At 40.2% G+C, this 11,644-nt stretch overlaps 1 pseudogene; it reads right to left on the reverse strand.

Moving 5' to 3' along the window:
* Positions 1–9,718, reverse strand: part of LOC146986691 (uncharacterized) — a 26,731-nt pseudogene extending 17,013 nt beyond the window's left edge.
* Between the last annotated feature and the right edge of the window lie 1,926 nt (positions 9,719–11,644).

Raw genomic sequence — 11,644 nt, forward strand, 5'->3', positions numbered from 1 at the left:
TGACTAGAGGTGGGCGCTACCTCTACTAATTGGGTGGAGGTGGGGGGGGGGCGAGAGAGAGAGACAGGGAGATAAGGACAAACAGGGACAACAATAACAAAATATCCTGACAAATAATCTAAATAGAAACATATTACAGACAGTAGCAGCATTAGAGATGGAACTTATTAAAAGGTGACTCAGTCATTATGAAACCATAGAGAATTGGGGAAAAAAAGTCTAAGAATTACAGGTCTAGATATGCATTCTCATATGTGTATGTGCACAAGTATGTATTGCCCTACTTCCTCGTCCGCAGCCAGCCAGCTCCACTCTCACCAAATTTGTGATCTGCAAGAAACAGCAAACAGAACTTGTACTCAGTATTTGTGTACTGACAAGTACTGTATATGTAGCCAAGTAGCCTTTTTGTGACGTGGTGACACCTAGTGAACAAATTTATCTGTCATGAAGGATGACTTAAAAGCTGTAGCGTAGCCAGGTAGGGGGCGGGTGGGGCGGGCGCCCCAGGCCCAGGTTCACCATAGGCCCACTGACAAGGGGGTTCTTGAGGACCGATTGCTAGAACCACAGCAAATCTGTTTGCTTTGCTACTGTCAATTGAACCCGTCGCAGTACCCCTTGCAGCCCCCTCTTCTTCGCTCTTTTCCTCCGCGCGCTGTTTGTGTTTGTGTCATAGACTGTAAAAAGAATGGACGTAGCACCCGTGATGTCACCCATTGGTTTGGGGGAGTCTGTTTTGTGCCGCTACTACGGGGGTTTGAGCTGCGCCATGTTGGATTCTACTTGCCATATTTGGAGCGGTGCGGCCATTAGCCAGCCGAGAGCCCGCCCACTGGCCTCGTAGCAGCGGTCCCCAGACCTGTCACTCAACGGTTCTGCGCCCTAATTGGCCAGAACTTTAAACCTAATAATAGTAAAACGGTAGAGTTTTTAAAAAATTCACCCCCCTCAGGGTGTGTGCGGGGGTAGAAACTATCGGTTGAGACCAAAAAAATAAAATGTACCAGGCTGTAAATATGTTTTTTTAAGCTGTAAAATCGGCTATTTTAACATGGGGCTCAATTGGAGTTGCTCCCATAGACTGTAAAAAGAATGGACGTAGCGTCCGTGACGTCACCCATTGGTTTGGGGGAGTCTGTTTTGTGCCGCTACTACGGGGGTTTGAACCGCGCCATGTTGGATTCTACTTGCCATATTTGGAGCGGTGCGGCCGTTGGCCAGCCGAGAGCCCGCACACTGGCCTCGTAGCAGCGGACTCAGGACCTGTCACTCAACGGTTCTGCGCCCTAATTGGCCAGAACTTTAAACCTAATAACAGTAAAACGGTAGAGTTTAAAAAAAATTCACCCCCCTCAGAGTGTGTGCGGGGGTAGAAACTATCGGTTGAGACCAAAAAAAATGAAATGTACCAGGCTGTAAATATGTTTTTTAAAGCTGTAAAATCGGCTATTTTAACATGGGGCTCAATTGGAGTTGCTCCCTTCTGGAGCCAGCCCCCAGCGACAGCCGAGGGGATTGCAGCTTTTTGAACGCGGAAGTGAGCTTCACTTCTCAGACCGACAACTGCCCCCTTGGTTGCTCCCTTCTGGAGCCAGCCCCCAGAGGAAGCCGGGGGGATTGCAGTTGTTTGAACGCGGAAGTGAGCTTCACTTCTCAGACCCACAACTGCCCCCTTGGTTTGTGTGCACTGTGCAGGCCTTTACTATGGAGCTATTGCTGGTGTCCCAGCTCTCATCTCAGTGACTGCGACACTAACAAACCTGTAATCTCTTGTTTATGACAGATTAAACTACACAAATATCAGTACTGGACCTGCATAGTTCCTCTTGAACACAAAAGCGCTGGTGCAAAACCATATGCACAGGTGCAGACGTCCAGTCCCTCATAAAGTTGGTGCCCACGGCCACGGGACTCCAAAACGAAATAATACACACAAAAAATACTAGAAAAATCAAATCTCCAATCAACTATTCAGTAGCGACCCCACAATTCATTTTTACACCGTATGCTCAGGTCCAGAACCAATGTTCTTTGTGAAGGGAAAATGGCCCTTTTTAGTGAATGTCAGATAATACACTGTTTTTTATTTGAGAGCTGAAATGGTTGAATCATGTTTTTTCCTTTGCTGCATTTCACACATCTGAAACATTGTGTTCACAACTCTTACTGCAATTTCACAACAGATCATATATTTCCTTTAAAGTCCCCCTCCAATAATCCTTTTTGGTTATTTTAAAGCATTCTCTGTGGTCTTTAAATTGTGATTATGAAGTTTTTAGCCATTTCCCAGGGCTCTCCTTCTGCACTGCACAAGCAGCTCATTAGCAATGTGCCTCTGGGTGGTGGGTGGAGACTGCGCTGTGTGATTGGGAAACTGTCATTTAGTTCAAAATAGATTTATTTTAAACTCATTTTCACTCAAATTTTAAGCTTTGGTAAAAACACTATAAAAATGTGACATGTCTACTTCACACAGTAGTAAACAACAACATTAACAAAAGTAACCAGTACAAAATGAAATCGAAAATAACGATGTGAACAATAAACACATTTATCCACAGTTCAGATTTTCACTTCTGCAACTTTATATATATTTTCATCATATCAAATCAGAAATGTTATTTGAACACTTAAAACAGCATTCACAAAAATACATAGACATACAATACAAATAAGAGTAAAAATATAAAATTGTTACACCGCTTCATATAAATGTGGATTCAACAGAGGCAGCAAAGTAAAAAGTTGCTTAATTTACAGAAAGCAAAGCAGAGCAGAGCAGAGCAAGAGGCATGAAGAGAAACAGATGACAAATAAACAATAAAAATGAACCACAGCCAAACAAGTGTCGGTGGTAGCAACAATCTACCAAACCCATATAAAGCAAAGCAATCATTTCAGAGAAGAGCAATATGTTCAGCTTGATGCTTGAGTCTTTGTAGCTTTAATGAATGAGATGAAACACTGTGGTCACCATCACCAGTGCTGATGATGACATTGGACTTGTAGCAACCAAAAACGTAATAACGGCCAATAGCGTAATAACTGCAAATAACATAATAATTTTGGCCATTTTAAATGTAATAAAGCCAATAATGTAATAACGTGCCAATAATGTAATAAAACTTTTGAGCCAATAACGTAATAACTTTTTGCTGATAATGTAATAAATTCTTACATTATTGGCTGGTTACTACGTTATTGGCCTAGTATTAAAACCCTTTGGAAATGTAATAATTGCTGCAAATAATGATATAATATGACTGCAGTTCTTGGAGATAAAATGCTTTTTTGCAGTTTGCTAATCAATATTATAATATTTATTCATCCAAGATACGTACTTTCATCTCTCTCTCTTTAACCAAATAGATGACATTATTGGCTCAAAAGTTTTATTACATTTTTGGCACGTTATTACATTATTGGCTTTATTACATTTAAAATGGCCAAAATTATTACGTTATTGGCTGTTATTACGTTTTTCGACTGATCCACCTGTTTTGGCTTGTGAGTTTGGTCCACAATCCATTATTATACAAGATCATCTCCACAATGATTCATCAGGAGTCCTGAGTCAAAAGGTCAGTCTTCTCCACGCAGTTGATCTCTTTTGAGCTTCAGTTAGTAAATACTCCAATATTTATCATACCGTATGTCCAAAATTAAAATGACAGAATGAAGACACTGTATAATTAAGTTCAAAACTCAGAACAGGAGCTGAAGAAAAATATTTCAAGCTGATTCATTGATTCCAGTCAATTGCTGCAGTAAAGGACACACTGTCCTGTGTTCCATCTGTTTGTCCTGGATGACAACATCCAGTTTGTGATGCAATGAGCTCTCTGTCCACCAGAGGACATCAGTGAAGTTTTATTTCAGAGTTGGACACTGATCCACTCAGCCTCTCATTTCTTCTCTCTCTGTTCCTCTCACAAACACATTTCCAGTGGATGTGTTCATCACAGTCAGACTGTCCATCAGAGGTAAACACAGAAACGCTGCTGTGTAGAGATACTGATACAAAACCCTCTGAGACGTTTCCAGTCCCTCTGTGTGTTCCTGGACAATGGTCACTGGTCAGTCACAAGATGCCATGCGCTGACATCAATCTGGTCCAAACCTGAGTCACATTTGATACGGGACTGGCTGCAGAGAGAGCTATATCTACCTACTGGGCTAAATGATGCCCCTGTGCTGGAATTCTGTCCCCTGCAAAGACGATGTGTCAGCATCCTACTGGATTATAACTGGATCCTGGAGCACATTTACTCTACAGTGAACAGACACTGCGTTTGTATTGTCTCCATGTCGTCTCTTATACTGTGGAGAGAAACATGTTCAGTTAAAGCAGAAACCTCTGGTTCAGTTGTTCAGATTCACAGAGAGACGTCAGCTCAGTGACAGAGAACACAAGGAAGATTATGAGGCCGACTTACCTGCTGCTGTTGGTGGTGGCATCATCAGCGTTCCTGGTCCATCAGGTTTGTCCTTTTTGGTAAAATAATAATAAACAGATTATTGAATTGAATTAGATATAACCAAGTATTATCGTCTACTGACCATAGATACAGCTTCTAAAAGACAGGAACAAACATACCTCTGCTGTAGGATTTGTGTGTTTTCTTTTGCCTAAAAACAAAACCAGTGAAAAACATAATCAATATCATGACTTGGCAGAATCATCTATTAAACCATAACATCTTTGACTGCTCACAGATCTTACCTGGTGGACATGGTTTCTTCGTTTTTAAAAAGTAACCTGCAGCGATGCCAAACCCTAAAAAAAACACCAGCACACCTACTACAATGCCACCTGTAATCATATTTGAACTTTTCTCCTCTTCTTCACATTCAGCATCACTCTCAGTAGTTCCAGGTTTTATCAGCCGATATCCTGCCCCACATCTTGAAGAACAGAGAGACATTTTACAGGGAAATATACAGAAACTACAAATTCACTGCAGCTGTTAGAAACCTTGTGTCTGTGTGTGATGTGAAGTGTCACTCACTGTGTGTGTGGTCGACAAGATGTAAATTTCCCATCAGAAAATGTTCGCTCACTGCAGTCAGAGCACTGAGTGTCTGTGGAGGCTGTTCCTGTACAAACACAAATAACACACATGTTGAAACTAGTTAATATGTATCATGACAGAATCACAGTGTTTATATAACATCATCACATTTCATAATTTAAATTTAAACATTCAATTGAACATTTCAGTTTCCAAAGTGCCCGTTCATTCTTCAATATTTGATGAGATGTTCTGCTGCAGCTTTTTTCTCATAAGAGCAGAACAAGATGAATTTTTGATTCAGTATAAAGGACAAAGTTTCGTCAACTTCATAAACAAACCAACTAGTGTTTACTGTACACAACACTGATATTATCTACATGTTTAAGCACGAGTTAATTATGCCATTTTTCCCTCTTTTTAAACCCTAATTTTAAACTTTTGTCCTTTGGGCAGCATAGCTGTTAATGTGGGTTCACTGTTTCTATTTGTGGTTTACTTCCTGTCATTCTCTGTTTCTGCTCCATCCTAAAATGTTCCACCTGAGCCTAACCCTCCCTGCCTTTCTTGTGTATAGAAGTCTCTGCCAGTCCATCACTGTCCTCTTCCTGACTCTGTCCTGAGCCGTGTTTTACTCTTCTGTTTCCTGCGTTTGGATTTTCTGCTTTTTTCCCCCCATCCATGAGTGTCTTTCTGCTTGTTTTCTTGAATTCAAGAATATGAAAGACTGCTACGTGCTGCTCTCACATGCTTACACACGTTAGTCAGTTTCTATTACAGCAGTGTGTCCTGTCTGCTCATTGGACCGTCCACCAGCAGGCAGATAGCAGCGATATCAATAACTGAAATGCACCTTGTTTCATTTTCACTACTGTCAGGACAGAACAATCAAATGTTTTCAGTGACCTCAAACTCCTCAAACATGGAAAGACAAGACGAGTACAGCAAAACTGCTGCTGTGTGACCACAGATTAGACACATGGACAGTTTCACAGTTTATTTTCCTATCACTTAATGATATGCTTAACAAAAGTTTACTGGGGACATGTTGAAAACAGAAATTCGCCTGACTAGCACCGGTTCTTTGCTTTTCCACCGCTTAAGAACCGGTTATTGGTACTTAAAACTGGTCCCAAGCACCAACTCCTTGCTGGGCTAGAGCTAAGAACCGGGGGCTGGCCACTGGCAGCGGGGTTACATGAGCAACAGGACCAGTGCGAAGATATACAGACAGGTTATCGATGCCATCATAAGTTAGTTTATCTACAGTGTGTAGTTGATGTAAACAACTGAAATGCACCTTGTTTCATTTTCCCTGTCAGGACAGAACAATCAAACTGTAGCTCAGCTAACTAGCTGAGCTACATGCTGTGGCTTCAACTGCTAACACTCGTATTACATAGCACCGTCACAATGTAGTTGCCGCTGGCCGATCGCGGTGATTACAACGAAGACGGGTTCCTGTTTTCTTTTATTTTTCAGCCGGGTTTAATCAGAGAATGATCACTAATTATACAGACGTAGGGTCAGGTCTTAAACACCCACAGGTCGGACAAGGTTTTAATTTCCAGGTCCGTTAACTGTAGTTAGCAGCAGCAAAGACAGGAGCAGCTGCTGTATGGGGAGTGTGGCACTGACTTGACGTTAGCTCCTTAGCTACCAGTGGAAAAGCAGTTAACTGAGATATTCTACAGCAAATAACAAAAAAACAGAATATTGCAACGGATGAGTAGATATTCTATTTGAAATAAGTGATAATGCTGTGAGGTTGTAGTGTGAAGTGATCGAGCCACATTGTTGGACGGCACCCATACAGTCTATAGACAGTACATTATCACTGAGCACTTTCTGCCGTCCGTCATGGCGTCGCCTCTCGCGTCACGTGATAATTGTAGAGTAGACGTAGACACGTAGAGTAAAAATCAGCTGTTATTGTGGCTGTATGTGCAGACTGGTTCTTGCAGTAGTTTACACCTGACCTGATCCAAAGCTTCAGTGTATAGCATATAGCTCTACACAAAATCGAGCCAGCATCAGCTCTGCTCATTTCAGCACTGACTGATCATGTGTATTATAGGTGAGTTTTACCAAGCTACAGGAGTAGACTATATTCTGTTACCTGTCATTAGTTTGGTCATGAGTAACTAGAAAAACAGTGAGCCAATCATCAAACAGAATCACAAACTTGGCTCATCAAATTGTTGTTAGTGGATCTTCAGGAAGAGACCTGAGAGGGAAGATTGTAAAACTATTTGAGATGGTTTTTACTTCTTATAACTATAAATATTGGACCTTATAACCTACAGTGCAATCTTAAAGTCAGAAGAAGGGAACCAACCTTTTTTACTGATGAATTCTCCTGGAAGACATGTTTTGTGTTTCCTTGCTACCAGACAGCTGTCCCCTTTATGGTCTATACAGTAGTGTCCTTCCAGTGGTTCACAAACTGTATCAGATATAACTGTACATGAACTCTTTGTTCTCAGACCATAACCTGTCAACACACAGAGGTTACACGTGGTTACATACAGAAAAAAAACATGTGTTTTCATAAAAAGCCATCATCATGTAAATGTCTCATGACTCTGTTTTGACTGGTCTTACAGCACACTTAACTATCTCTCCATGAATTGAATCTTTATCATTATCAATGTAAAATTACTAACATCCATTTAACTCTGAATGAATGAAAGTTTTTGCGTCTTTACAGAGACTCTGTCAAATCAATCTTTACCAGTTGTCTCGTATCTCACACCGGGGGATCTGTAGTGATATTCTAACTTAATGATTTTAATTAAGTTTAGACACACATTTTTTTTTTTTTTGTTTTTTTTACAAACAATGAAAAAATATTAACAGAAATTTACCTGGATTGCAGCTTGTGCAAGAAAAACAAAGTTTAAGTCCAGTTGGTTGACTCATAAATGTTCCGTCAATACAGGACAGACAGGAAGTTCTTCTGAACTCTGTGCAATCTGTTTGAACTCTACCTCCTGTTGAGAAGAAAACAAACAATGAATTTTCATACAGTATAATACATTACTACTGTGTGAAAAACTGTTAAATTGAAGGTAAAAATTGTAAAAAGGAAAAATGTCATTCTTCATGCTGCCAAAAATCACACTTTTCACAGGTCTTTCACTGACATGGCAGTAAAATTATGTCATTCAGTTGGATCTTACCAGCTGGACACATGGGACAACATTCATTTCCTATCAGATACTCTGCTGGATGACATGTGAGTGTGTTTCCTCTGAAGACTCTCATCATAAGTATCTGTGAAGAACAACAAAATATTTTGTGTCAGTGAATTTTGACACAGGCCTCGTTGTGATCAGATTTCACAACTCTGCTTTACATGCAAAGAAAAAGCAGTTTAACCTGCTATAGACAAAACCCTGTTGACTTCTGTCTACTATAAAACCTACATAAGAAAGTTGTTAACTAAAGATAATCATATGGATTCAGTCATTTCAAACAAGAAATGTTAAAGTTGTGCACACGTGTGGTAAGAGCTGTGACATCAAGATATTTCTAAAGAAAAAATAGCCAAGTCATTGTCAAAAAAATGTAAAACTTCCTAAAAAATTAATTCATGTCCATTTATCATTTGTTAAATGTTTGTTACCCACTATAAAAATAACGGTATATCACAGGGATACTTTTTTTTCCCTTTACCCTTAAAACCTAGTATTCATAAGAGTAAAGCACTTTCACAAAAATGTAGCATGTAGCCTACTGTTGGGACTGTTCCTCAGAAACCTCTGCACTGACACTTACTGATGTTATGAAACAACAAAAGTGTTGTTCACTGCACTGATTTTAATCATTCCATATTATTATTGTCCACCATTATATTTCTGCTGTGTGGGAGTTCCTCTTATCATTTAAACTTTAAACTTGGTTTATAATTAACAGGTGCTGGTGGTGAATTAAAGCCTGACTCATTTAAGTGTAGAGAGAGAATATGAAGCTGTAATGTAGCTGCACCCTGAAATCTCACAGTGCATAAGCACAGATGTTCAGATACTGGTAGTTCAGCTGATGTCAGTTCTGGCTTTGTGCCTTTATTATTGTCACAGCGAGAGAAGGTTAGTCAGAGACAGAGGACGTGACTTTCTGCTATGACCAACAGGCCATATTAAAACCAGGCTGTGGTTAGCAGCCTGCATGATACACACTCTACCATAAACACTGAGGAGCTCAGTGTTTTTCAGGATCATGAAATGACTGAATGTGAGTGACAGGAAAACAGAGAGTCAGAAAAGAATAAGGTTAGGGTGGTGTTTAGCTCAGTTGGTAGAGCATCCGCCCCATGTGTTGAGGCTACAGTCCTCACTGCAGGCGACTCCGGTTCGAATCCCCGGTCAAGCGGCCCTATACTGTGTGTCATCCCCCCCCTCTCTGCCTCCCATTTCCTGTCTCTCTCTCTCAACTGTCCTCTACATTAAAGGCAAAAAAGCCCCAGAAATATACTTTTAAAAAAAGAAGAAAAGAATAAGGTTTACATAAATAGAGATGATGTAGACAAGCACCCTAATACTACACAGTGACACACAGCTTCCTGTGATAATCTGCAATAAACAACTTTACCAGCAAAGTAGCAGCTGTCAGATGATTTTTCCTAGACGTCATCTTAAATGGCAGCTTTGTTGTTTTCTTGCTCTGAAGACACAACGTCACTGAAATCTGGAAGAGAACATCTGGAACAAAAAAGACATTTTTACACTTTTAATTTTTTTTTTGAATTAATGATAGGGATCTGGTTAAAGCTCAGCTGCTAAAACATCATGTTCTGTTTTAATAAGAACTGGTTTGAACCTTTCAGCCAATGTTGAGAAAATAGGATCTACTGCTGGTAGTGGTTTTACAACAATTGCTCTGACCAAAGTCTGTCCACAGCTCTGAGACTAGTTAAACTATGTGAGAGCAAGCTTTACAACATTGCATGGATGTGATAAGTTGAAGATAAAGCATAGTTTGTGTCTCAAATAAGATTTTCACTGACCTATCAAAGTGAAATTAAAAGTTTGCAGCAAACAACAGACGTGACCTGTTTTAACAGTGTTCGTTCTGCTCTGACTTTGTTAAAGGTGTACAGAAAAGAAAAATGAATTTGATTCCACTATGAGTCATAAAATTGGTGTAATAGGCCTAACTAATCTATCAGATGATGTAGCCCAAACTTTCTGGGATGAATGTGGGGTAGTTTTTTTTTCAAATTGGATAATGTAGGCACACGAATTATGCATCACGTCAGCCAATACTTTTGGATCCGTCATCCATCAATCAAACGTCTGAGACACACACACACACACACACACCGAGCTTGGTCTCGCCCCAAACATTGAATATCCCGCCCGCTTGATAGCGACCAATCAAATTCGTTTTCCTTGCTCGGGTAACTTGTGCTGCAACTCGTGGAAACTCGTAGAAGGAGGCGACAAACAGGACAAACGGCCATTTATGACCAACAGACTCCACAGATAGGCCTACTGAGGACATTTAATCTCTGTCCATCAACAGGGCGTTCTCTGTTCTGTGGTCTGTATTGAATTTATCGATTTAAACCAACTTTAAGTAACTTTTCAACCTTCATATATGTTCATTATTATTTCCGTCAGAAGCTACCTTAAAATAAGAGGATCTGCTGCTGTAGGTTTTACTCAGATCAAAGTCTGTTCACAGTTCAACACACAGAACTAGTTAGTGTGTGAGAGCAAGTTTTACAACATTGACAGATTGATTTCCAATAAGATTTTCACTGCCATGACACATTGAAACTGAAACTTTGTAGCCTAGTAGTTTTACTTTAAGGGTTGCCAACTTTCTGAAATAAATATAAGGGACAGGGGGCACTGGACGGGTGTGGGGGATAGCCTAACAAAATTTTAAATTTTTTTAATCATTATTTTATTATAGCTCTAAACAAAACAGTTACATTAAGATGGACACTGTCGAACAACAGGGCGTCTTCTCTGATCTTGAACTCTATTTAAGTGTATAACTTACACTGCCTATAGATTGAATTTTTCTCCATCATTATTTCAGCCTCAGACTGACTCCTTCTCTGTTACAGACAAAGCCATGACCAGAGAAGTCGGGGACACACTGAAGTAACTTACAGACGGGGGAAAAAAGAAAGAAAGGCGGAAACTGAACAGACTGAAAAACAACAGACGTTACAGAACAGACCTGGCAGAGATCTTACAACCAACGAAGGAAACAATATTGTGCTGCGCAGTTTTATGAACCGACACATTACGAAGCATCGAGAGTTTTCACCTGCGATATAATAACATAGGCTACCAAGATCAGTTCTTTATCCTGTAGTTTAACAAATTAACAGTGTGAATAAAACGACTTACCGTCGCTTATACAAGACATCGCCTTCTACGTAGGCTACTTCCTCATTGGTCGCAGTCGCAGAGTAGGTTCACATGTCCTCGGAAATATGAGCTTCATTGGGTAAGTTTTGGGAAGAATTGAGAGGTGATAGCCTATTAAAAGGTTTCTAGACACAGTGAGACACCGAGAAGTCCACTCCAATCCAGCTGCGTTATTCCAGTCTATTGTGTTAATAGGTGGGAGCTGGTCTGTGGGAAATAAAACACGTGGTTGGCCTAGTT

This window comes from Trachurus japonicus, chromosome 5 (assembly GCF_045865225.1).
Source record: "Trachurus japonicus isolate A0001 chromosome 5, Traja_1.0".
Taxonomy (NCBI): domain Eukaryota; kingdom Metazoa; phylum Chordata; class Actinopteri; order Carangiformes; family Carangidae; genus Trachurus; species Trachurus japonicus.